The sequence below is a fragment of the Mustela nivalis genome (assembly GCF_964662115.1).
Source record: "Mustela nivalis genome assembly, chromosome: 10".
Classification (NCBI taxonomy): domain Eukaryota; kingdom Metazoa; phylum Chordata; class Mammalia; order Carnivora; family Mustelidae; genus Mustela; species Mustela nivalis.
Window position 1 is genome coordinate 103793001 of NC_139029.1, and position 27855 is coordinate 103820855.

The following is a 27855-nucleotide window of genomic DNA, read 5'->3' on the forward strand; positions in this document are numbered from 1 at the left end:
AGAGGGAGAAGAAGATTCCCCGCCCGATGCGGGACTCGATTCCGGGACCCCAGGATCATGACCTGAGCTGAAGGCAGAGGCTTAACCAACTGAGCCACCCAGGCACCCCAAGGGAGAGTATTTTAAAATGGGAGATGTTCCTTTGTTGGTATGTTAGACCAATTTAGAGTGGTAAATGTGTTGGAACAGAAGGCAAGAGGAAACTAGTGGAGAAAGATTGTCCTCAAGAAGATGAGAAACAGTGATACCTAGCATATAAGTGGCTCTTTGGATAGGAGCCAAGGACAGTATGTTCACACACTATTTGGGAGCAGAAGGCAAAGTCTGAGGGTGCAAAAGGAGGTAGGTCAGGTGGTGCATTTGGTGACGGCATGCTCAGGCCACTGTGGAGCAGAAGGGGACAGACAGGTGGGAGCTAAAATCCATCCCCTGTTCTCCCCACCCAGCTGTGAGCTACATCCACCTGGAGGAAGGGGGGGGGGACCTTTTGTAATTACTCACTGGAGGAGTGGTGCCTTTTAGCCATCCTCCCAACCCTCCTACACATACACACACTGCACATTTTCCCAGGTTCTACAGAGTACTGTATGTGCTGACTACCTCACTGGGTCTGAGGAGACAGAGCTGGGCTGTGTGCTTTCCTGTACTCTATGCATGAAGAACTGTGAATGGGGAGGGGCTGTTGGCTATTTAAGGAGCTAGAAGCAGTTGAGCAAGAATTCCCCTGAAAAGTGGAAGAGTTACTAGAGAAGTACAGTATGGACAGCACTGAGGGCCTTCTTCAGCTGGTGGTCCTATGTTAAAAGTGAGACCATTCAGTAAGGTTGTGTGCTATTCTCCAGCCACATGCTGTTTCTTGGGGGAATGTAGGAGGGTTGGACTTGACCAGGGCTAGGTTTGCTGATGAAAGTCAATGAGGGGGTAAGGGTGTCTACACCAGGGAGTGGTTATAGTGGCAGACCTTGAAATCTCAACTGGGAGGGGAGAGAGGCAAGTAAAAAAGCAATGGGGGGTCAATGGTTTGGTGTTGCCTGTGAGAAAGAATAGTTCAGGAGGAAGAAGTCAAATAAGTGGGGAAAGGGGACTTTCCAAGGATCAAGCATGGGGAAGGGTGAGTGAGGTGGTTGGGAAAGAGGAAGCCAAGGCATCTATGAGAAAAATGGGTTCAGGGAGGAGCCGTGGAACTGAGGAACCAGCGGGGCCTTCGGGCTCTTGCCCTTGTCACAGCATTCTTGAGCCGTTGGTCTGGGGGAGGTTGAGGGAGCTGCATGAGCTGGAGAGAAACTAAACGCATCAGGGGATAAGCCAACTGGACCCTGCTAGGGCCTCTCTACAAGCCTTAGGAGAGCCCACTGAGGCTTTTACTTTACCTTTCTTTTTTTCCTCCCACCAAGAACACCCATGCATTTGTGTCCACCCTTTATTCTACCTGGTGTTTGACAGAAACTAAATGACATCTTTGCTCCTAAATCCTTCTCCTGATTTCCCCTTTTCTCATCATGACACTACCTTTCTCAGTTACTCAGCCACCAAGCCTCAGCCGCCTGCAATCTTCCCCATCCCTGTGCCCCGTCAGTCCCCAAAGTGTAACAGTCTGCACCATCCTATGGAACATTCTGCCATGTTCTTTATGTAGTCTGGTGCAGTAGCTCCATGGCTATGGAGCCCTTGAAATGGGGCTAACATAACTGAGGAAATGGATCTTCAATCTTTTTTTTTTTTTAAGATTTTATTTATTTATTTGACAGAGAGAGATCACAAGTAGGCAGAGAGGCAGGCAGAGAGGGGGTGGGGAGGCAGACTCTCTGCTGAGCAGAGAGCCCGATATGGGGTTCAATCCCAGGACCCAGGGATCATGGCCTGAGCTGAAGGCAGAGGCTTTAACCCACTGAGCCACCCAGGTACCCCTGGATCTTCAATCTTATTTAATTTGAACAAATTTAAATTAGACTGAAATAGGCACATATGACTGGGGGCTCCTGTATCGGACAGATGGGTAAAGGTCCTTCCTATACAACGTCTCTTCCACCTCCCGCTCCTCTCTCCCTCTGCTGCCATGACTGATTACCCCCCAGTCCAGACTTTTCCTGTAGTCTCCTCTTTGGCCTCCTGCTTAGTTCCTTCCCCCTACATCCATCCTGTGTTCTTGCCAGAACCACCTTTCTAAAGCAGTGGCCAAATCAGGACTCCACCCTATTTTTAAAATTATCCCCGTTTCACCATCAATTTCAAACTGGCGTTTGCCCAGGAATGTGGCTCCATCCCACTTTTCCGGCCTCACCTTGCTGGACACCCTTATTTAGAAAGAGCTGGTTCTCAAGCAAACTTGAACTACTGGCTGTAGTTCCTACAGACTTCTCACAAAGGAGCCAACCCTTTGGCCTATATTGTCTCTACCTGGAGCAATGCCTTCCCCACATCCCCTCTTGCAGACCCCAACTCTGTTGAAATCCTGGAACCTTTTCTGATTTTCCTTCTCCTCTGAAATCCCATAGTTTGTTTTTTCACCTCACCTGTGACACTGACATGCTGCCTTGCCCTATGTTTTGTGCAGCCATTTTATACCCATTACTAAATATCCCTTCTTGTAGATTACTGTATGTTAATTACATTAGTGCTCCGGTCAGCCTTGCAGCTCATACATATGAGATACTCCTCAACCAGCCAGTGGATTGAGTTGTACACTTTCATGGAATCTGAAGAGCATTTATGCCTCTATCTCTGAGTGCCATCATCAACTCTCAAAGAGAATGTCCTTGTATCCTGGGAGAAACAAAAAAGGGCAAGAAGCAGAAGAAACTGAAAAACAATTATTTCATGGCACTCCTGTTACAATTGAGAATTTCTTAAGTCGGAACGCCAGGTTTGGGGCAGCGCTCTTAGAAATTTAGAAGCATTGAATGAAAGAAGAAGAATCAACAGGGAAAAAGTGAAGTGGGGAACAGCTTTTGAAACAGATCATAATCATGACACAACTGATAGGCAGTTCTTGGAGGATGCTAGAAATAGCATGGAGGTAGAGGAGTCTTTGCTCCGGGAGATGGATGTCCCTAGAGCTGCATGTGACAACGATCTCCCCTACGATCCCGCTGACCCGGAGAGTGACTGGACTGGTGAATGGATCTTTCTGTTTCCAGAGTTGGACTGCCACAGTGTCTTTGGCGATGCTGTGCTGAGAGGGTGCTGATTTGCCTTTCTTTTTTTCTAAGAAAAAATCATTTTCAGGGGAATTTTTTTGAGATTTTATTTTATTTATTTGACAGAGATATAGCGAGAGAGGGAATACAAGCAGGAGCAGCAGAAGGAAAGGGAGAAGCAGGCTTCCTGCAGAGCAGGGAGCCGGATGTGGGGCTCGATCCCAGGACCCTGGGATCTTGACCTGAGCCAAAGGCAGACCCTTAATGGCTTAGCCACCGAGATACCCTAGGAGCAAATTCTTTTGATAGTTTTCATCATTGGGCTTAATGAACTTACTTTAAAATTCAAACAACAATATATCCATGACATTTCCTACCATGAAATTCAAACTTTTGAAGAAACAGACGAGCTATACTTCTTTTCATGCTAGGTTTGCTGAGAAGTTCTTCCAAAGGCTTCCCAGACTTAGAGCACTTTTCCAACCCGATTCTATCTCGTAATCCTAGACAGCTCAGGCATGCTTAGATCTAGCAGGACTAACATAGCTCGCTACTCCGACAGTCAGTTTATGAACAGGGCCCTTAAAGCATTCAGGTTGTGATACAAATCCATAAAAAGAAGCTTCCATCCAATCAGTGTTTGGAAAATGTGTTTTTAGACTAGGATTCCTGGAAACGTGTAACTGAAGAGTAGTATGCCCCATAATACCTAATACACTTTTCCTGTTGGTGCAGTGGTTTTAAGGATTTGAAGAGCTGGCATATTTTACACAAAAAATATACCTCACACATAGAGGCCCTTACACACATTTAGTCACAAATCTTAACTGAGTGTTTGCTTCTTTATGCTGTTGCAAAAGATACAAAGGACCTGGTATTGGTTTACCATTTTACAGTTTCCAGAATGACTCCACAGGACCTAATTTAATCCTACCAACAGTATCATTAAAGTAGCTATAAGTCTCATTTTGCAGAGGGGAAAACTTGCTCAAAGGAATTAAATGAATTGCACAGAAGCACAGAGCTATTAATTGGCAAGATCTCAAAGTGGAACCCAGACCTTTGTGTGTCAAAACATTGGATGGGAAAAAAACAAAACAAAACATTGGTTGGATTAGAATATAAGTTCCTTGAGGGCACAGACTTGATCTGTTTTGTTCATTACTATAGTCTCAGAACCTGAAATACACGAGACATATTGTAGGTTTTCAATAAATATTTCAGGAATATGTGTGTGTGTGTGTGTGTGTGTTGTAGAGGGAGGGCTAGGAAGAGAATATAAGCCAACCATCCAATTCGTTAACATATTTGTATTTTAATTAATTATATGCTAAGCTGATCTTTTCTTTATTAGTGCTATTTAAGTATGGTTCACAAACTGGTCCACAAGATTTTTTATTACCAATTGTCTTAGTTCATTCAGGCTGTTGTCACAAGATACTACAGACTGGGTAGCTTGTCCACAACAGAAATTTATTTCTCAAGTTCCAGAGGCTGAAAGGCTTGAGATCAAAGCATCAGCAAGGTCATATTCTGGTTAGGGCCTGCTTTCTGGTTTGCAGTGGTGCCTTCTTGTTGTGTCCTCACCTCGTGGAAGGGGCTAAAGATCTCTCTGGAACCTTTTTTATAAGGGCCCCTGTCCCATTCATGAGAACTCTATCCTTTTGACCTAAGCCCCTCCCAAGTCCCCATCTCCTAATACCATCATCTTTGGGGATGAGGATTTCAACATATGAATTGTACGGGGATACAAACATTCAGATCATAGCAGCAGTTGACATTAAGTACAGCAAAAACAAGAGTAAGCATTTAGAATCCTTTGTGGCAACTTGAGATCGCTGTGACATACAACCGAGTGAGTGATTGATCAGTAGACTTGTCCTGTTGTGCAGGGCAGAAACCAGTACAGGTGTTGCCTGACTGACTCGTGTGGTGAGTCACGTGTGCTGTGAGTTGGGTACTAGTCATACAGCATCCAGTTTGCTTTTTAACCTTCTGACCCTCTTCACCTGCTTCTACTCTCCTACCCCCCCACCTCTGGCAATCACCAATTTGTTCTCTGTATCTATGAGCTTGGGTTTTGTTTTGTTTTGTTTTTAGATTCCAAATATGAGAGATTTTATAGTATTTGTATTTCTCTGACTTATTTCATGAGTGTGTGTGTGTGTGTGTGTGTGTAAATTTCTTTATCCATTAATCCATCCACGGACATTTAAGTTGCTTCCATATCTTGGCTATTGTGAATAATGCTGCAGTGACCATGGGGTTGCAGGTATCCTTCTGAGGCAGGTTTCCATTGACTTTGGATTAATAGTCTTGGAATTACTGGATCATATGATAGTTGTGTTTTTCATTTTTGAGGAACCTCCATACTGTTTCCCATAGTGTCTGCACCAGTAGACATTCCCACCGACAGGGCACAGGGTTCCCTTTTCTCCATATCCTCATCAACACTTGTTTCTTCTTGTTTTTGTTCTAATAGCCATTCTGACAGGTGTGAGATGATATCTCATTGTGGTTCTAGCATGTATTTTCCTGATGATGAGTGATGTTGAACATCTTTCATGTACCTGTTGGTCATCTGTCTGTCTTGTCATTGTTCTTTGGAACAATGTCTATTTAGATCTTCTGTCCATTTTTTAATCAGATTGTTTGGTTTGTTGTTGTTTTGCTATTGAGTTGCTTGAGTTCTTTAGATAGTCTGGATAATAACCCCTTTCAGATGTAGGATTTGCAAATCTTTTCTCTGAGTAAGTAGTTTGCCTTCTTATTTTGTTGATGGTTTCCCTTTATGTGCAGAAATATTTTAGTTCAATGTAATCCCACTTGTTTATTTTTGCTTTTGTTGCTTTTATCTTTGGTGTCAGATTTAGAAAAATCATCACCAGACCTCTGTGAAGGAGCTCACCTTCTATGTTTTTTCCTTTTTGGAGGCGGGGTGAAATTGTAAATGGGACTTTTTTCTTAATTTCTCTTTCTTATAGTTTATTATAAGTATAGAGATTTTTGTGGGTGTGTATTGATTTTGTATTCTGCAACATTACTGGATTCAATTATCCTAATAATTTTTCGATTGTACTCTTTAGGGTTTTCTATATGTAATATCATGTCATCTGCAAATACTGATAATTTTACTTCTTCCTTTCAACTTGGTTACCTTTTTTCCATTTCTTGCCTAATTGCTCTACCTAGGACTTCCAAACTGTATTAAATAAAATTGATGAAAGTGGGCATCCTTGTTTTCTTACTGGTTTTAGAGGAAGAGCTTTCAGATTTTTCACCACTGGGTATGATACTAGCTGTGGAATTGTCCTATGTAGCCTTTATGTTAAGGTCCTTTCCTTCTCTATCCTCTTTGTTTTTATCATAAATGGGTGTTGAATACTGTCAAGGACTTTCCTGCATCTATTGATTTTGTCAATGTGGTGTATTATTTTGACGGATTTCTAGACGTTGAACCAGCTTCGCATCCCTAGAACAAATCCTACTTGATCATGGCGTGTGATCCTTTTAATGTGTTGTTGAATTCAGTTGGCTGATGTTTGATTGAGAATTTTTACATCTATATTCTTCGGGAATATTGGCTTGTCATTTTCTTTTCCTGTGGCTTCCTTGTCTGATCTCGGTATCAGGGTAATGCCATCCTGGTAAAATGAGTTTGGAAGTGTTCCTTCCTCTTCTTTTTTTTTTTTTTGGAAGAGTTTGAGAAGGATTGGTATTAATTCTTTGTATAGTTTGGTAGAGTTCACCAGGGTAGCCCTCTGGTCTTGGACTTTTGTTCATTGGGAGGTTTTTGATTACTGATGCAGTCTCCTTACTAGTAATTGGTCTGTTCAGATTTGCTGTTTCTTCATGATTCAGTATTAGTAGGTTGTATGTTTCTATGGATGTAGTCATCTAATTTAATCCTAACCAGCTTGGCTACTTTCCCCCCACCTTCTTCTCCTCCTGGATATCCTTTACTTTTTCAGAAAGAGAACCTCTGGAATGAAAGAGTTAACAACAGATTTGAAATTAAAAACTAAACCAAAACTGCTTTTTCACCACTGAAGCTATAGTTACTGATCTTATGTCATGGAGGCATTATTGCTCAGTAATTAAGCATATGGTCTCTGGAGTGAGACTTCATGGGTTTAAATGCAGGTTCTGTCATTGACCAATGACAAGGTTCTGTGCAACCTTGGGCAAATTGCTTAACCTCTTGCAGCCTCTTGTGTTCTTATCTGTAATATAATAAAAGTACAGAATTTCACAGGGTTTTGGTAAAAATTATCTGATTGGGCATTACAGTGCTGTCACGGAGCCTGTCGACATAATAACAAGATGTTATAATAAATATTATCTATCAGTATTTCATCCTGGGCTCATAAAAATTCACACCATTTGAAAGATTTTAAAAACCTGGATGATCAGGGTGGTTTCTGTATCTATCCAAGTTTGTAAATACGTGGGTCACTTTTCAATTATTCACATTATTAAAAGATTAAAAAAATGAGCTAATTCCAAAGCCCTTTATATTTGTTTTTTAATGCATTTTTGATCTGAAGAACAATCCCTGTGTCTCCTAAGTGGCCATTAAAGCAATTTCTATTTCTGCAGCTCAGGTCATTTGGGTGGTAACAGGAGTCAGTCAGGTGCGTGTCGTGCATTGCAGGAAACTACTCTGGAGAGGAGAGTGAACACACAGGTAAGCAAGAGTTGTTTATTTGGGGATGTGTGCACTACCTATTTGCATGTTTTATATGACAGACTTTATATGCAGGGCCCGTTTCTGCTAAACTGTAGCCAGCTCCTTCTTTTCCATTACCTTCTGGGAACACTATCATCAGGAAGGGAGCAGCTACACAGCCACGCGGCACTGTAACTCCTAGAAAGAATCAAGGATTTCTGCCGCAGGGAAGTTGGATAAGGATGAGCCCAGAGAGGACACTGCTGGCCACTGGAGGAAAGCCCAATGTAGGCAGGAGGCCAGAATGCGCCAACAGTAAGCAAAATTTTTTCTTATCAGAAGAGGAAAGCTTGCGCTGAACTGCCATATCAAGGAGACGGCTGTCCCCAGCCGTCAGTAAATGGAGGGAAAAGGAATCCAAGAGGGCTTGCCACAACTTTGGGGATATGAGTTAATGTTATTTATTCTGTAATAAAATTCAAGCGTATGTAAAGCTCTGAATTAAGCAGCCTGGATATAGATAGAAATTTATAGAAGGCAGAAGAGTGTGCTTACGTTCACTAGATTTACTGAGCAAAAAGAAAAGATGTCCAGCTAAATTTGAATTTCAGATAAACAACAGATATGCTTTTAGGATAAATATGCTCCATGAAATATTTGGAGTTTGTTTATCTGAAATTCAGGACATTCTGTATTTTATCTGGCAACTCTAAGTGTGATTAAACATGTAGGCTCTGGAATCATCCTGTGTGAGTGAGTTCAAATTCTAGTCCTGCCACTCTTTCAGCTCTGTGACCTTGGTCATGTTACTTAACCTCTCTGAGCCCGAGTTTCTCTGACTATAAAATGAAAATAACATTTACCTCATTGAATTGTTGTGAAGATGAAATAATATGTAAAAATTCACAATGGTAATTACACGTAGTCAATGCTAAGGAACATATTCATTTGCTGCTTTTGTAGGACACATAAATGGTTATTTACTACCTCCCGGTTTTTCTTGAGTTGACATTATGATTCCAGGTACCTTTTTAAAGGTACTATTTTCATAGTACTTTCATGGTACTTTCAATTTTGTTTACAACCAATTAAGTGAGGATAACTTTTAGAATCTATTAGCCTAAAGGAGCATGCAGCCAGCATCCTACTATCAGGCTTCCTGTTCCTTTGCCTGACACTTGGACCCAATCTTAAAGATGTCCTAAATGCCAAATTTCCACTAAGAAATTTGTATTAACTTTTCATGAAGTATCACTTGAGTATTTACTAGATGAAAGCCAGGAGCCAGTGCCAGCTCTGGAATGGGGTTGTGTCAGAATGGTATTTGCCGTAAATGGATTTTGGTATTCTGTGGGTTCCTTAAGAGCCACCATCTTGTACAGATTCCAGTTCTTGCATATTGAATTCTTCTTTTTCTTATTTAGATTTTATTTATTTGACAACCTGAGATCACAAATAGGGAGAGAGGCAGGCAGAGAGAGAGGGGGAAGCAGGTTCCCCACTGAGCAGAGAGCCCGATGGGGGGGTTCAATCCCAGGACCCTGAGATCATGACCTGAGCCAAAGGCAGAGGCTTTAACCCACTAAGCCACCCAGGTGCCCCTGCATATAGGATTCTATTAGCATATAGTTAGGGAGCAAACAAAAGGAAACATGATGAAATGCAAAGAACAGTAGACCTTGTATCCAAAAATCTGGTTCTACCACTCAACACAAGTCACCTTCGTAGCACTTCGAAACATTTGCTTCCTCATTTATAAAATGAAAACATCAATTATTACCTAAAAGGGCAAGAATTAAGTTAAACGAGATTATATAATGGACAATACAGTACTGGGAACAACAGAAATGCCTGAAAAATATTTGTTAACATTCGCTGGGCATGGGCTTGAACTCAGGACCCTGAGATTAAGACCTGAGCTGAGATCAAGAGTCAGATGCTCAACTGACTGAGCCAGCCAGGTGGCCCTTGCTACCTTATATGGCTGAGCTAAAACAGTAACTCCTTGCTTTTTCCCTGTATGCTTCTGGATGAGAACCAATAACTTCCAAACAATGATACAACCTAAGGGGAATTCAAGCCAGGACTGCATCTTTCCCTTCGCTAGTAACTCCACATGGGAGAGGGTGGGGGAGTGGGGGGTGTGGGAAGTGGGCAGTGGTGAGATAGGGAAAGGCCAGGGAAGGAGTTGGAAATTTCTTTTTCATTTAATAAATAAGTTGAGGAGTGTCTGGGTGGCTCAGTAGTTAAGCATCTGCCTTTGGCTTAGGTCATGATCCCAGGGTCCTGGAATCAAGCCCCACATCCAGCTCCCTGCTCAGGGGGAAGCCTGCTTCTCCCTCCCCCACTCCCCCTGCTTGTATTCCTTCTCTGCTCTCTCTCTCTCTCTCTCTCTGTGTCAAATAAATAAAATCTTAAAAAAAAAAAAATAAGTTGAACCAGATACCAATCTTTGTGTGTAAAAAATACTAGTTCGAGGCCAGAAAGTAGGAAACATGCTTCCAGTAAATTTATAATATTAATTTTGACTTGCAGGAGCAAATCCCAAATTCAAACCAGATTCAGAAGCTATGACCTCAGCTTTTCCAGAGTTTGTACTGATTAGGGTTGTTACAGATTAACCAGAGGTAGAAAGTATTAGGGGAAAACCTAGGAGAGAAAAATAAAATTCATGAGACCATCCAAGCTCAGAGAATGAAATTTCCTGTCGGTGAGACTACAGTGAAGGAGTATAGAATTTTCTAAGGAGGAGTAAAGGGGTGAGCATTAGGATTTTGCCAAGGGGAGTACCAAGGGAGTCAGTTGTTCTGGACTGGAAGGTCATTAAGAATAATACCAGGATGATGGTAAACCAGGGGGATAGAGCTGGTAGTTGTAGAATGAGCTCGATGACTATTTTGAAAGTCAACTAATCAATATTTATATGTTAGGTATCAACTATTTGTTCAACAGCCTAATAAGCTTTCAGGGGTACAGTGACACGTAAAGCACAGACAGGTGAGACCTAAAGAGGAAGAAGATAAAAGGAAGGCTCTAGAACCAGCAGGTTAAAAAATCTTGAATGAAGGATGTCTGGGTGGCTCAGTCATTAAGCATCTGCCTTTAGCTCACGTTCTGATCCTGGGGTTCTGGGATTAAGCCCCACATCGGGCTCCTTGCTCAGTGGGAAACCTGCTTCTCCCTCTCTCCCTCCCCCATGTGCTCTCTCTCTCTGTCCTATAAATATATAAAATCTTAAAAAAAAAAAAAAAAGAAAAAAGAAATATTTTACTGACTAACAATTTGCTACCAAGGAACAGGATGCCTGACAAAATTCCTGACGTGTCAGGTGGTGGGGGTTGGGGGAGGCATGATTGGAGGCCTTTCTGAACTTTGTACTCCTTTGATGGCTTTTCCCTATCTCAAGGCCTTCCCTTGCCTCCTGTAGAACTGAAGTGAATGGTTGCAAGGAAGGAAAAGCCAGAGCATGTGCATCTCTGGACAGGCGTCTGAAACAAATCATAATCTTGCTGGGGGGGGGGGGGCGGTTATAGGGTCCTGCCACCCCTCTCTTCATCCCCCGAACTGTAACTACCAAAATGAACAGATTATCACAATCTCAGCCTACACAAACTCTCCCTAATGCTCATTTGCTGACTTTAATGAGTTCCCAAACCAATCTGTGATCTTACAGTTGGCTCAGGTTCACCCCTGAGAGAAAGGGCTATGAGTCTCGTCAGGGAAGCCAGCTCTGCGGAATGCAGATACACTGACAGGAAAGTATAAATTCAAATGAATGCTCGTAGGCATTGTAAGGCCTTCCAGTTCCGTGATACCATTCAGCGCAAACATGTTAGGTGTTGGATGTCCTGAGGAGCCGTCAGGTGGCCCAAAGCTGTCTTGCGAACTGCATTCATCTCCTTTTGTTCTCTCTTCACATTTCACAGCTTCCTCTGCTCTGCCTAAAAAGGAAAACTCACATCTTCGAGCTGTTACAATAAAACTATTGGCAGTGTGTAAAGTGAGAACAGAGCCTTGCCTTAATTTATGGCACCATGTAGATTTATTATTACACATCAGGGTAATAATAACAACACCACGACTTGCTGCCTGATAATCTCTGATGCTCCAATAGGGGTGCGGGGGTCGGGGGAGCTAGCAGGCCCCGAGCAGCCCCTGTATGGGCTAGGCCCTTTGGGCATGCTCCTGGCCCCATGCCACCAGATGAGGAGACACATCTAGATGAGTTTCAAGATGGGATGCAGAGCTGGGGAGGAGATGTAGTGTTTGGACAGAATACCCTGGAGGCCATTTGCCAGGTCTGTGAGTGGTGTTTCCATAGTAGCTCACTGCCAGCAGAGGAAGGGTCCCCAGCTACTTTCTCATATGTCAGAGGCTCCCCTACCTGAAATCTGAGGGGAACCCAGACTGAGAACCTTTGTGGGCATTTTACCTGCCTTCAGTTGGTATCACACTGAGAATCTGGGACCTTCCAAGTTAAATTTGTTCAGTGTCTGAGGAAGAGTTAAAGATATGCAGGGTTAAAGACAATCACCCCTCAGGCCCAGGGGTTTCCTTCGGGGTGTTGGCCTCGCTTCTGGGTGCTTCTCTATCTGTTCATGGCTTCTGAGTTGGGGGTGGAGAGGGGCCCAATCCATCCTGGCTGCTTCCTGGGAAACTGCTCTGAGGAGCTCCGGCCCTCAGCCTGCCCACCGTGCCAGCGACATCCTCACAGAAGACAGCATTCATCAGAGGTGCCCTCCTGCTGCTCCACTCGCTCTGGAAGCCTCTCATTAGGGTTTCTAATTTTTAAGATAATGGGATCTTAATGGGGATTATTTTGATTTTCTCTCACCAGCCGAGGCTTTTGTCCCGGAAGCCCTGCTGCCCCCAGCTGTACTGTCTGAACAAATTGCATTCTGAGCAGGCAAAAGCCGAGGCCCAGGAGACTGTTGACATGACCTCAGAAACACACAGTCCAATGCTATGGCCCAGTTTTCTTTGCTCTTAGGCCAAGACTTTTGCCCGTAACAGTTTTTGGGTTTCTGGCCATCTTGGCGACTACCTTGGACCCACCTGCATCTCCCCACCAATTTTTAGAGGGAAATATCTTTAAAAATCATCAGTGGACTAATCAGTTAATTAATTCTAAGCATTGGAGAGGCTCAGGCTCCTACTGCTCTTCTTCCTCTCCTTCCATGTTTTATACAAATTGAGAATTTAGTCTGCCCACGATCTATTACCTGGCTGTACTCCAGGACAGAGATTTACCCTCCAAGGACCATGCTGAAACTGAAAGGATTGGAAAATCACATATGATTAACCCTCAGAATAATCAAATGACCTCAATAAATATATTTTGAGACCATGAGGTCCTGGGGATCCGAAGACATTGTCCCTGTCCTCTGCCAAAGCTTTGGTTTTCTTCTCAGTAAAGAAACTTGTTTGTGGGGCGCCTGGGTGGCTCAGTGGGTTAAGCCGCTGCCTTCGGCTCAGGTCATGATCTCAGGGTCCTGGGATCGAGTCCCGCATCGGGCTCTCTGCTCAGCGGGGAGCCTGCTTCCTTCTCTCTCTCTCTGCCTGCCTCTCAGTGTACTTGTAATTTCTCTCTGTCAAATAAATAAATAAAATCTTTAAAAAAAAAAAAAAAGAAACTTGTTTGTTTTTGCACGGGTAGGTGGTGGCCAGTTGGGTAAATTGGCCCTTAGAGATGTTTATCCTGCCAAAACGATGGCAAAACCATAAAAATGTGCAAGCCACCATGCTTAGCAGACCAACCGTGCCCAACACATTAGAGAATAGCTTCATTTGGGGTATCCCCTTTCCCCTGTAGGTTGCTAGCTATGACAGCCACCTAGCAAATCCCAAATCTTGGAAATCACTTCTGTCCTGTGGTTACTGATTACTGGCAGGTAAGAAACCATGTCAGCCTTCTGTCTGAGGTTTAATGGAGTATTACCACTGCTAACTTGAACCTCTGTCAGTAGGTCTTCCTCTCACAACTAACCCCACGGCAAACCTCACAGCATGGAGACCAGAGTCAGAGAGGATGATGAGTCACAGAACGAGATAAAGATGGCCCGAGGTCTGTTCAGAGAGGCAACAGGTCTGGATGTTTCAACACACACTGCTCCTCACTTTTGACATACGGCCCAAGATTGTTGCAACTAAACTTGTTTTAAGGCTAAGTTTATCAGACCAGAAACTCACTGCTCAACCATTTTGTGGAATGGTCATCCATGGGTTGGCCCAAAAGGAGGAAGAAGGAAAAGGATACCAAAGACAGCAAGCAACAATGCAAGATGGGTATGTAGGAACAGTGATGCTGTAAACAAGTCAAAAAATCAAAATGACTTAAGGGTAGAGGCTAAACGGTGGACATCCTGATCCCTAGGGAACAGTATGTACCAGGGACCCAAAGAAGACTAAGGATCCAAGCGCTACATTGAGGGGGAGCGTGGAATAGAGAACAAGACAGAGATTTCAGACCCATGAGAACCGACTTCTGACCCCAAATGTCTGGGGACGTTCTGATAGTGTCCAAGAATGCAGACAGCGTGCAGAAATTCGGTTCGTTGGCCCCTGATACTGACTGCTGTGGCAGTTTCCCTGTGGGGCACCAGGCACACGCTTCTTGGCTGTCCTCACCCGTCTGTAGGTGCTGACTTGGCTGATAGTCTCCACCGCAGCCACCGGGCCTCTTCCCACTTCCTCTTCTTAGCGCAGCTCTTGTGAGCCCAGCACCCAAGGCCTCCTCTCGCCTGCTTCCCCCTCTCTGACCCACACCCAGCTTTGGGATGGCCGATTGCAAATGATGGTTGCCTTCTTTTCCGTTGTGCTCTTGAAGTTTGAGCGGAGAGGCAGCCAAGGGGCCCCCTAGCAAATAAACAGCCACATTTCCGAAATGAGCGTGAAAGAGCCCAGCTGAGAAAAGCAAAGGCAACTTTCAGGCCAAAAGGTGAGGAGAGTCTCAACCCCACAAATTTTACTTGTTTCATTAAAAAGAGAAGGCCAGAGAAGAAAGAAGCTAGATACTCTCCCCTTAGTAGGTAGGCATGAGATGAAGACGAGTCGAGAAGATGTTCACTGTGTTTTGAATTCGCAGTCCTCAACAGTTCAACTGGGAGGAGCGGGCTTTGTATTCCAACACAGCTGTTCACGCCCCCAACTTGGAAGGAGTGAGGTGGAGGTATTTCACAGAGGATAGAAGAAGATAATTGTTATCTAAAATATTCTACCTAGACAAAAATTTTAAGTTCAATCGACCAGATAAAGGAACAGTCTGTCAAATCTTCACGGCTCTCCAGCTAACATCCTATGGCTTGCCTCAGCCCTACGAGGTAATTTCGTCACCTTTTATCTCAGAATACACAGTAAATACTCTTTAATCTCCACAGCATTCTGAAGTTGGTCAAGTCAGTCACACTTAAGAGTGATGACAGGTGGGGTAGTAGGTAGCAATTTTCCTTTGCTATCATTATCCTTCCCACATGCTGGGAAACAGGCATGGAAGGCTTCCAGGTTCTGGGCCAGATCAGTGGTAGTCCAGGAACCCAGCATTGGGTACCTCTGTCCTCTCTGGGAAGTGGCTTCTGCACTCAGCAGCTGTTACTTTTTCATGTCAGGTCCTGCGTGTGTCGGCAGCTAAGATGACTCTTGTCCCAGGTGTCCTGGGTTTTTGGCCTCTGCTCCACCTCAGAAAAATTCTCTGGTGGTTGAAGAAAATGGAGCAGGTGGGGAAATAGGATGGAACGCTAGTGAGTTTGGTGATTGGGTGCTTGAATGGATCTGAGGAGGGACAAAGGGCTCCATGATTGTGAATTAATGCAGCTGGAGGGGACTAGTGACCCACTCAGCTTTGTCCTCAAACTCTTGGAAGAAGCTAGCAGGCCATGTATGACCTCTTCCCTTGATAAGGAAGCATCATGGTGCTGAGGCCGAGACTGACCGCTGGCCTCACCTGTCCAGGCCTCTTGGATTTGTGCATATCCTGCAGAATTTGGGAGGGGCCATACTGGGGTAGATTTTCTTGAGGCCTTATTTGTTTCCACCTTAATGGAGAGCCACAGGACACTTTTGCACAGGATGATCTTAGAGTAGCTAGATAAATTCAGTATCAGCTGGACTTGGATTTTTTTTTTAAGTACTGGAAGAGAAAGGTGGACAATTTTCACCAGATAGAGAAGATTAGAAGCATGGGTGCTTGTTTCCTCCCATCTTCATGATCTCTTGCCGCAGAAAAGTGGGAGGAAAATAAACTGACGCATTATTTGATGACTGCCCCCTCCCCACGTAGTAGGCTGACTGTATCTCAGCAGGAAGTGGAAGAAGAGGAAGTGGGAACTGACATTGAGTGCCAGCTCTATGCTGGTCACTTTATAGAAATCATTTCATTCTCCCTCACCGTAGCCTACTATGTAGCTATTATTAGCTCCATATTGTTAAAAATTTGTTTAATTTAAATTCAATTAATTAACATATGGTATATTATTAGTTTTGGAGGTAGAATTTAGTGATTCATCAATTGCATAAAACACCCAGGGCTCATTCCATCAAGTGCCCTCCTTTTTGCTTTTTTAAAAAAAGATTTTATTTCTTTATTTGATACAGAGATAGAGAGAACAAGTAGGCAGAGTGGCAGGCAGAGGAAGAGAGAAAAGCAGGCTCCCCACCCAGCAGGGATTCTGACTCAGGGCTCCATCCCATGGCCTGGTATCATGACCTGAGCCGAAGGTAGATGCTTAAAGGACTGAGCCACCCAGGTGCCCCTCAAATGCCTTCCTTAATGCCTATCACCCAGCTACCCCATCCCCCAACCCTACTCCCCTATTTTTTTTTTTTAAGATTTTATTTATTTATTTGACAGAGATCACAAGTAGGTAGAGAGGCAGGCAGAGAGAGTGAGAGGGAAGCAGGCTCCCCGCTGAGCAGAGAGCCGACACGGGACTCGATCCAGGACCCTGAGATCATGATCTGAGCCGAAGGCAGTGGCTTAACCCACTGAGCCATCCAGATGCCCTCCTACCCCCCTATTTTTTAAAGACAGCCCTCTTCCACTCTTGTTAGGAAGCCAAGAGACCAACATTTAAAACCCAGCATTTAAAACTGACTCCACATTCCTTCTGTAAGTACTGTTGTCTTGCTGATGCACCCATTTTGAATGAAGACTGGCCTGGTCCTGAACTCAGCCTTCAGCAGGAAAAGGACAATCATCCTATACCCTCTTCTGACACAATAGGGTTATCAGAACGTCCAATGACATGAATGGTTAGGATGTCAAACTCATTTTGAAACCCTCTTTCACTGAAGGGTCTCAATGAACACCTTTTTTTCCAGGGTGTGGGCTGCAGGCCCCTGCAAAGGTCATTGGCCTATGGAGGGAGATAGTCTACGACTTATTTGTTGAAAAATCCTCTTAGAGTTTACCCACATCACTTGTCGATAAAGAGAGGGATGCCCTAAACTAGAAGAACCTGCAAAATCATACTAGTTTTACCCTTGCCAGAAAAGTAATCATCGCCAAATTGAATGAGAGCCTACTCTGTGCCAAGAACTGTTCTTTAGGCTTTATATGTATTGTTTATTTCTCTAACAATCCTATGAGGAAGGTACTATTAGTTTCTCCATTCTATAGATGAAAGTACACATGTAAGGTGTTCAGAGAGGTTAAGTAACTGGCCCAAGGTTACACAGGAAGGAAGTGACAAAACTGGGATTTGAACTTCCTAACCTGGGGGTCTATCAACTACACTTTCTGCTGCCTATCATCAGGGAAGATGGACAGAGATAGGAAGGCTCATTCTGGAACCTGGAGAAGAAGAGACTTTTTTTCACATTTTCCATGTAAAGAGTAAGGGCAAACTTCTTGCACAAAGAGCACTAGGTCCTTCTACCCGCTAGATGTGTTAACCCTCGAGAGGCCAACTGAGACTAACTCCTCAGCCTCTCATGACAGCTTTACTCCTCTCTTTCCTCCTCCTCAGGGGGGTCTTCAGCACCTTCCTCTTGTGATGGGAATGAGGGGCACTTCAAACCTCCGGGTCTTCATTCTCAGTTGGGGGTTTTACCCCCTGTGGTGGCCACAAAGTGGCTGCCATTCTATTCCTTTTGGACCCAGAGGATGCCACCATCACCGCTGACCTCACCAGAAACGGACAGGCAGTTTACCCACACTGAACATGGTGGTTGAGGTTAGTGAATGTGCTCTTCCCCCCCACTACCCCCAGGAATCTCTGCACTCAACGTGGGCTCAAACCCATGACCCTGTGGTCAAGAGTAGAATGCTCTACCAACTGAGACAGCCAGGCACCCCATCAAACGTGTTCTTTTATTGCCTAAATATAAGTACATGGACCTCACTGGGGAGAGACCAGACCTTCAAAGAAAGGTCTCGGGGATCCCACCCCCCTCCGCTATGGAGAAGGGAGGGAATGAAGCCATAGGAGCCTCTCTGCTTTTGATTTTGACTGCTGAAACTCACATCTGCTTACCCTTTCATGTGTAAACCAGGATTCGCAATTACTCACTCCACTCAGATGTGTAAAGAACACATAGTTTCTTTTCTCTCTGAATCACTCTGATATCTCTTAGGAGCCTGCACCTGCTGGGTAGCAAGAGGGAAAAAACTAATTTTAGTTCAATAGGCTTTAAAATGTAGTCATTCAGAGACTTAAACAGTTTCTTTAGGCCTAACTCTGTGTCTTTGGGTTAAGGTGCAGTCTTTCAGTTTCTTCCCATCTTGTGCTTGCTTCTCTCTAAGTGGGGTTTGTGGTTGGGAGACCAGACCCCAGGCTGGCTCTAGTGGCTGCTACGCTATTTTAAACATGGTGTCCTAACAAGGGATTTCACAGGGAATGGGGAAGAGCTGTCTTGCTTTGATTCTCCTAATTTATTTCATTCTCCTTCAGGCAGAGATCTGGATGGGAGAGGTCAGGAAAGGGTAAGGGGACTCCAGGCCTGGCATGCGGCCTGCCACTCCTCCTGGCATCTGGTGGCTGGAAGAGGAGGCCTGCCAGCTTCTATCACAAGCAGAGGAATCTGTTTGTGTACTAAGAGGGAAACTCTGAAGTCAGAGTGCTGGGTTCTTGAACTCCTCAAGAGTGTAGAAGACCGAGGTTGTTTTTCAAGTTTGTAGTAACAGTCCTGACCAGCCTGAGGCATGACGCCTCCAGGCAGGCCTCTGGGATGTGAGCTGTAAGAGGGATTAAGAGGGATTGAAATGCTGTGTTTGCTGGATATTATCTGTAATATATCAATGTAAGCTTGGGGTGGTGAAGGGGAGAGTGGGATTCTAGAATGTGCTTAGAAGGGCTCCTCAAAGGAAGGGCAGTGTAGTCCAGTGTTTATAAATGTATAGACTTGGGGTACAGACTGGGTTCTGCTATTTCCTTCTAATTTGGACAAGTTTATTTGTTTGGAAACTCAGTTTCCCCATCCTTAAAATGGAGGATTAGATAATAGCAACATCTACCTCATAGGATGGTTACAAAGTTACCATTTATGAAGAACTCTGACTTTCGCCTATCTCCTAATGCTAGCTATTTATTTTTTTAAAGATTTTATTTATTTGAGAGAGTGTGTGCACAAGCAGAGGTGGGGGAGCTGTAGGCCGAACGGCAGAGGGTTAGAGAGCCCAACACAGGGCTCGATCCCAGGACTCTGGGACCATGATCATTGCTGAATGTAGACCCTCAACTGACTGAGCCACGGAGGCCCCCCCAAAAAATGCTAAGTATTTAGATAACAAACACCTATAATAGATTTTAAGCCGTAGAAGCTTCTTATGTATGATATAGGGAAAGAGGTTGGATTTTCAAAATAACCTGAATTATATGATATCAAGCTAATTATTTGGCCACCGTGATACTGGTTCTGAAAAACGAGGATAATCGTATCATAAGAAAGCTGTCAGAAGGGTGCCTGTGTGGCTCAGTGGGTTAAACCTCTGCCTTTGGCTCAGGTTATGATCTCAGGGTCCTGGGATCAAGCCCTGCATTGGGTTCTCTGCTCAGCGGGGAGCCTGCTTCCCCTCTCTCTCTGCCTGCCTCTCTGCCTACTTGCGCTCTCTCTCTGTCAAATAAATAAATAAAATATTTTTTAAAAAGATAAAGAAAGAAAAAAGAAAGCTGTCAGAATTAAATGAAATAATGTGCCTGAAACACTTAGCAAAAATTTTGGCATGGAGCACCTGGGTGGCTCAGTGGGTTAAGCCTCTGCCTTCAGTTTAGGTCATGATTCCAGGGTCCTGGGATCAAGCCCCGCATTGGGCTCTCTGCTCAGCGGGGAGCCTGCTTCCCCTTCTCTCTCTGCCTGTCTCTCTGCCTACTTGTGATCTCTTTCTGTCAAATAAATAAATAAAATCTTAAAAAAAAAAAGTTTGGCACACAATTGAGGCTCAACCGAAGTTTCTTCCCCTTTCTCCTCATGTCAGTGACATGTTCTCTTATAATTATTTACTGTTACATCCTCAATCAGGAATTTTAAGCTTTTATAATCTCCTAACTTCCAGCATAGAGAAGCTCTGTGGACTCACTGACAGATTCAAATGAGCCTTCAGATCTAGGGCTGAAGACCCAAGGTTTCTCCCCATTGAGTGTGGCCACTCAGAGGACAGTGGCTGTCTTCTGATCTTTAACTCTTACAGGTATTTTTCTCTTCTCTTTATTAAAGTGACACTATGGTCCCTTGGAGGCATTTACGTCTGCTCCACTCACATTGCTCAACCCACACTTGGAGAGAAATGTGTTTGCATAAATACTAGCAGATGAATTTTTTAAATATCACTTTTTCTTTCCTGGCACTCTGTGAGAGAAATGAGCAAATATAAACAGAAGAGTATCACACCAGAAATACAGCAGATGGATTCCTGCTGGAGATCTGGACTTTCCTGGAGTTTACACATTTGGGAGATGCAGGATTATGACAAAATCCACTTGTAATGTTCTTGCTTTTTGTTTCTTGGGCACAATATTAATTGCTTAATGAAGACACTTAATGTATACTTTCAGCCCAAATTTCCCCTCTGGGGAGGAAGCAGGATGCTGTAAGCACTCTCTGCAGGAGGGATTCTCTCCCTCAGCCTAGCATAGATCCAGTTTGATTGAGGAATCAAGGACAAGAGAAAAGGAGAATGTTTATCTTCACTCCATGCTGCAAGAGCAGGGGCGAAAGCAAACTCCTCACTTCCCAAATCAGATAGCTACATGCTTCCCAGCCAAGACTTTATTATGAATATTTAAAAAAAATAGAAGCTGATTGCACACCCTCCCTGATCAATCCACCTCAATTCAGATGATACATACTAAGAAACGCATCTATACCTGGGGAGTTGATCATGAAACATCCTGAACTCCGGTCAACACCTTTGACACAGACTTGGTAAGATATTATATTCATTCATCCATTTAATAAATTTTATTGAGAATTTACTGTGGTTGAAGCACTGTATTAGGAGTGAGAATATAGCAGTGAAGATGACAGGTATGGTCCTTGACTTTACAAAACTTAAGTCTAGTGGGAAAACACATTATGATCTAATCATTCTGTTATAAAGGTATTAAAAAGCACAGTAAATCAATTGTTTCCATTTCTGTCAACATAATAAGTCTCAAGGACCGGCCTGGGAAAAATATGGGAGGAAGAAGCTCCCTGTGGGCTCCCGTTGTCAGAGGCCCCAAGGGTCATTAAAACCACCTTATGGGGGCGCCTGGATGGCTCAGTCAGTTAAGTGTCTGCCTTCTGCTCAGGTCATGATCTCAGGTCACGATCTCAGGATTGAGCCCCGCATCAGCTTTCCTACTCAGTGGGAGATTTTAAGCCTTAGAAGCTTCTTATGTATGATAGAGGAGAAAGAGCGTAGATTTTCAAAATAGGCTAAGTTATATGATGTCAAGCAAATTATTTGGCCACTGTGATACTGGTTCTGAAAAACAACCATGATCATATCATAAGAAAGCTGTCGGAGTTAAATAAAATAATGTGTGTAAAACAGCAGTCATGCCCGCACTCTCTGTCTCTCAAATAAATACATAAAATCTTAAAAAAAAAAAAAATCCGCTGATGGATGAACTCCTAATCCACGGTTGATTTGGCTGACCCCTGGTCTTCATGGGTTGTCCTTGGGGCCTCAAGAAAATGCTAGGAAGGATCCTACCCGTCCATAATGATGACTTCCGGAACTCAGGGAAAGCCCCATCTTTAATCAATGAGTGTGAACTCATTTTTCATGTTTATCTATTAGGTTTAACAAGGGAGGTGGCATGATATAATGCAAAGGCCACAGACTTTGAAGTTAGCCCTGGGTTCTAATCTTGGCTCAAACATTTATTAACCATTTTCCCTTGGGACGATTATTTCACTTTTTTGCGGTTTATTTGCCTCATGCAAAATGGGGAAAATAGCACTTAGCTGGGGATTGTTCACATTCCTAAGTGAAATAATCACTAGGAAGTGCTTGCTATGCAGCATGTTCTCCATGATGCTCGGGAACTATATTCTATATGACACAGGTCTTGCCTTTGAAAGAATACAGCATTCGCGTGAAATATTTAATGACAACCATACACAAGCGTGAGCTATTTGGTAAATGGTAAATTAGACCCACAGCTGACTCTGTCCATCCCGAATGCTGCCAACTCTTTCTGCTTCTGTCGCCCCAACTCTGGTGCTCAAACCGTACCTCTCCAGGAAGTGGCCCCACCAGGAAAGCCCCAAAGAAATCAGAATGCTCCAGTAAGAAGTTAGAATAAGAGACAGACACTCTGTGTTTTTTTAAACGAGATCCTCAGCTTTGTCACACCAAGTGTAGCCCCCATCCTCCATTTTACTCTTCTTTCCATTTACTGGAAGTATTTTTTGTTATTGCCAAGATGCAGGAAAATATGGAGCTGGAGATGGAACCGTGGCCACATCTGGCAGGGAAATATACAGCTAGATGCTAGTGACATTGCCTGAAGCAATTTCTACATCCTTCAAGACCCCTGTACCAGAAATCCATGAACCTTACAGCTCAAGACAGGGGAGATCTGCCATCGAGTCTGACGGGCAGCTCCTACAGGTTGTCTTGTCCTACAGGGACCTCCTCAAGCTCTCAGGTGACAGAGCCAGAGACTGGAAGAATTTACTGCATGGCTAAGTGATGGGCTGATGGGGAAATCTCTAAATTATGTACATTAATTAAATAAACACTCAGTCTTAAAAACAGGAAATAAATAGAATGTCCTAAACAGAGCGGGTGATTAAGTTAACTCTATGGGTTAAGTTAATTTTATATACACAAGGAAAGTTATGTAACCATAATTAATAATTTTAATAATAACAGAGTTATTATGTATATTACATCTATAACAGAGTTACATATGTATATAACAGAGTTATATATATATAATAGTAATTAATAATAACATAATTTTCCATATGAAAGCAGGAAAAAAGCCAGTAAGATATATTTAGCAAACAGCGGTGTACAAAATTCTATATACGGAATGAGAGTGACTGTGTTAAAAGAATAAATCTATGCCTGTAAAAAAGGTGGAAGGAAGCACTTTAGCATTTGAGTGTTGGAACTGTGGCTAATTTTTTGTGTCTATGTTTATTTTTATAACGAGCATATATTGTTTATATTATAGCATCTTAAAAAAGCGTTTTGAAGTGAAGACTTCTGAGGCCAAGAATATGGACTTCCCGGAGGCGATTTGCCTGCATCATTTCCAAGAAGGATATTCAGTAATTCACCCCTTGCCTCAGCTGGTTGAAGGTCAAAGTGAGCAGAGATCACACTTTTTAGGAACTTAAAGGGAATCAGAAAGTTTGCCCTGATCAACCCTTGAGTTCTGGTCTTTTTTTACAGGGACTGCGTTTGTTTTCTCTTTGGCTGCCAAGCGTCCCTAGCTTTAAGTCTCCCTACTTCCTCTGAGATCAGGCTTTGCTCTTTCCAAGTCCTGGCATCTGGTTGTGCACTTATGCGGGATAGGGGCAGGAGTGCTGGGGAGATGAAACCCAAGGCCGAGGCAGGCCCCCCAGCAGGGTCAACTGAAGCGGAACTTGGCTGCAGGCATTAAAAAACCCAAATCAACTTAATTTGTTTTCCTCTGTTCTTCAGCTAGTCTCCACAAACTTCCTGGTTTTGTCCTAAAACGAGAACCAGACAACTTGTGAGCAAATCCTGTCATCCCCCTAATCTGAGACAGCCTATCTCAGAGGACATTTTATACATTTTTTTTTCTTTTTCTAGTCTTCTAGAGTCTCACATTAGCGGTACTGCGTGCTTCTTGGCCCTTGTTCCTTGTGCACGTGGCTTTTCTTTCTGGCTTCTTGAGATAGTTTGAGAGTCTTCGAGAAGGATTATGGGCTGGCCAGCCAGATCCCTGTGAAATCAGACCATTAGACATGTTCCGAGGGCTCAGCCTCCTCTCCTTTTTTTCCACTTAGATAAGTGTCAAAAAGTAGGAGTCATGTCCTAACCAGGACACATGCCCCTGTGGCTTCTTAGCGAAGCCCATCCTGGTGGAGCAGCGTCTGCCAGCGTTGGCCATCGGCCATCGTGGTCACCCCCATCCTGCTCGCCGCCTTAGCCTTGGGCCGGCATCCAGCTCCACTCTTACACTTCAAGATCAGGGCTTAGGAAAATAATGCATTCTAAAAAATCCCGACCGACCAAAAAGTACCAAGAAGTCAATTGGGTTACACCCTGACTCTTGTCACCCAGATACCACATGACCAGAAAGAGAATGTCCCTGGAGCAACATCATTGTGTCCCTGATTAGCAGCCTTGCAGCAACCTGAACAAAGAATTCCAAGCCCCAGGACCCAGAACTTGTAAACAGAAGAGGAGAGCAGTCAGGTGACTTATCCAGCTGAGTTATACCAGACAGCCCAGTATTAGCAGTTCCTGAGGGGCCTGCTCTGAGCCTGAGTCAGCCAGGGTGTGACAAGCCACAGGGCTGATCTCACCTTTGCAAGCCAACCAAGTTCCCCGCCCCCTCCACCCACTCAGCGGCTGTCAGCCACCTCTGCCAACTTGTTCCTTTAGTTTCTATTTTTCTCCCTCTCTTTCTCTGGGCAGCCACCCCCTCTGCTATTTATCTCCTAACATATCCAGCCGATCTTCAGAGCTCTGCGGGTTCAAGTGTGGTGACTCATTTGTTACTTAAGGTATTTTGGGTTTGTTACTTCTCAGCCACTTTACCAAGAACCACACTGAGCCAAAACAGAGAAGGGAGGAAATGGGGGCGTGCAGATGGGGGTGGGGGGTGGGGCAGAAATCCAAAGCTGCTATGGAAAAATTCAGCTGAGGTGCTGTGGTCAAAGCCTGGATTCAGAGAACGAGGCCATTCCAAAAGCAACAACGGGAAGGAAACAGTGCTTTGATTAGAACTTCATTGAGAGGCCTGAACACACACCCGGTAGTTCTCCCACAACAGAGATGGTGTGGTCAGGAATCCAAAAGAATCGTCATTGCTCTTTGGGAATATCTATGAACAACCACACCCAAACTGTGTCCACTTGGCCAGTGCAAGGTGGAAGGGGGCAGCTGGGGGACAGCCAAACACCACCTGCAAAATACAATCGAATCATTTGCCCCAAGCCTCAGTCTCCCCCTCCCCAATACCCATGTGCCTTTGGCTCAATCATCTAGATCTGTTTTGTGGACAATAGCCGTGGGGAGTTGCTGGTGTTCTGAGTAGGCGAGGCTGATGTGAACAATGGAGAAATCACGTGGGACAGGTCAGCCAGAAGATCCATGAATGTATATGTTGAGAGACTTCCAGAAAGTCGTTGTTTAGAAATTAATTGTCTCCCTGGCCTCAGCCCATGCCGTACACAACGTTTCTGCCTGGACTGTAAGTCACTCGTGTTCTAGTCCCTGCAGCTTCAGTAAGACTATTGAATTGCTGTTTGCAACATTTGCCATCCGTTTCTGGTTTGGGGCTTGCAAGAGGAGCCTGCTGAGTGTTCTCATTCCTTTTTAATTATTCATTTTTGACTTTGACAAATATTGCCTAAATGCTTAATGTTGGAGGCAGGCCTTGAGGTCCAGAGCTGGGGCATGAGAGCCCAAGCTTCCGAACTCCAGCTGGGAGGAAGAAGCTGATGAGCAGAGGGAGAGGACAGCTTCATGGATTTCATGACAAATCTCATGATTGTTCAGTCTGGGCTATCGGGTCTTTCTTATGCAACAACGGTACGTTGTACCACAGCTGCTACGTGCAAACCATCTTCCTGGAAACAGTGAGAAGTACAAAGAAGCTATGTGATAGAAGTGCTGTATCAGGACAACAGAGAAAGACGGAAGGATGCTGATCTCCGATGGCATCGTGAAGCCATCTTGTTTCAGCCCAGACGACAGCAAATCAGTATCATATAGATCACATCCTCTGAACTACAAGAAAACTTACTTTAAAAGTTACTCTTTAAAAACCCTTACTTTCATTTTCATAAATTGGGAAATTTTACAATACTTTTTAAAAACATTAGGAATAAATCATAACTAATGGTTTAAAGAAATACATATTTATAGCATCTTATATATAACTAAGATTAGGTAATACAGAAGCAAAATAAAATATATTTCAAGACTTGTTTGATGCAGGAAAAGCTACAGAGCAATTACAGAGAGAAACTACAAAAGCCTTAAAAAGCTTACTTAGAAAAGAAAAAAGTCTAGAATTAATGAGCCATGGGTCCAACTCAGGACATTGGTAAAAGGAACAATAGCATACACACAAAGGAAGTAGAAGAAAAGAAATAATATGGAGGAGAAATTTATTAAATAGGAAACAGAGACACCTGGGTGGCTCAGACAGTTGAATGTCTGCCTTTGGCTCAGGTCACGATCCCAGAGTCCTGGGATAGGGTCCTGAGTCAGATTCTTTGCTCAGTGGGGAGTCTACTTCTCCCTCTGACCCCCCCCCCCTTCTTGTGCTCTCTCTCTCTCAAATAAATAAATAAAATCGTTCAAAAAAGTTAAATAGAAAACTAAGTTAAAATGGAAATGATCAAGAAAACAGAAAGCTATTGCTTTGAAGGACACTGGGGTGGTACAGTCAGTTAAGCGTCTGACTTTTGGTTTTGGCAGCGCAGAGTCTGCTTAAGATTCTCTCCCTCTGGGGCACTTGGGTGGTTCAGTGGGTTAAGCCTCTGCCTTTGGCTCAGGTCATGATCTCAGGGTCCTGGGATTGAGTCCTGTATAGGGCTCCCTGCTCAGCAGTAAGCCTGCTTCCCCCTCTCTCTCTGCTGCTTCCGCTGCTTGTGCTCTCTCTCCTTCTCTCACTCTCTGTCAAATAAATAAACTCTTAAAAAAAAAAAAAGATTCTCTCCCTCTGCCCCTCCCCAAATGCTTGTACTCTCTGTCCCTCTCTTAAATAAATAAACGTTAAAAAAAAGAAAGCTAGTGCTTTGAAAGACTAATAAAATTGACATATTGAAAGGGGGAAAATCACTACATATGTAGTAGAAATTTTTTTTTTTAAAAGAGAATGTTAAAATGTCATTCAACTAAATTTGAACAATTAGATGAAATATCCAGTTCTCTACAAAAATGAAACTGACCAGAACTGACTCAAGAAGAAATAGAAAATCTAATTAGAGACCTATAGCTATTTTTTAACAGTTGAAATGGTGGTTTAAAATCTACCTACAAAAGTGAAACAAAATACAAAAGGGCTAGAGCAGTTTATAAGCAAATCTGACAGAGATTTGTCACTTATGAAAAAGAGAAGCATAATCCCAGGCAATGTGTTTCAGAGAACAGAAAAAGAAAAGATGACTACAACTCATTATAGAATGCTGACAGAATTTTGATATCAAAACCAGACAAGGATAGATAGCGAAGGAAAATAATCGACCTATCTCTCATAAATACAGATGTAAAAATCCTAATTATCTAGTAGAAAATTAAATTCAGCAACACACTGGAATTAATATTTATGATCTGTTTGGGTATATCCCAGAATACAATACTAGAACATTAGAAAAGTATTAATAGGGGCGCCTGGGTGGCTCAGTTTAAGCTTCTGCCTTCAGCTCAGGTTATGATCCCAGAGTCCTGGGATTAAGCTTCTCTTCCCAGGG

At 43.5% G+C, this 27855-nt stretch overlaps 1 long non-coding RNA gene across 1 annotated transcript in view; it reads left to right on the forward strand.

Moving 5' to 3' along the window:
- The window catches only part of LOC309842734, a 28760-nt gene extending 1668 nt beyond the window's left edge, over positions 1 to 27092 (forward strand). Inside the window, exon 3 of the long non-coding RNA XR_014299750.1 lies at positions 23412 to 27092. This is a non-coding gene — a long non-coding RNA (uncharacterized lncRNA). The remainder of the gene's footprint in view (positions 1 to 23411) is intronic.
- The last annotated feature ends 763 nt before the right edge of the window (positions 27093 to 27855 follow it).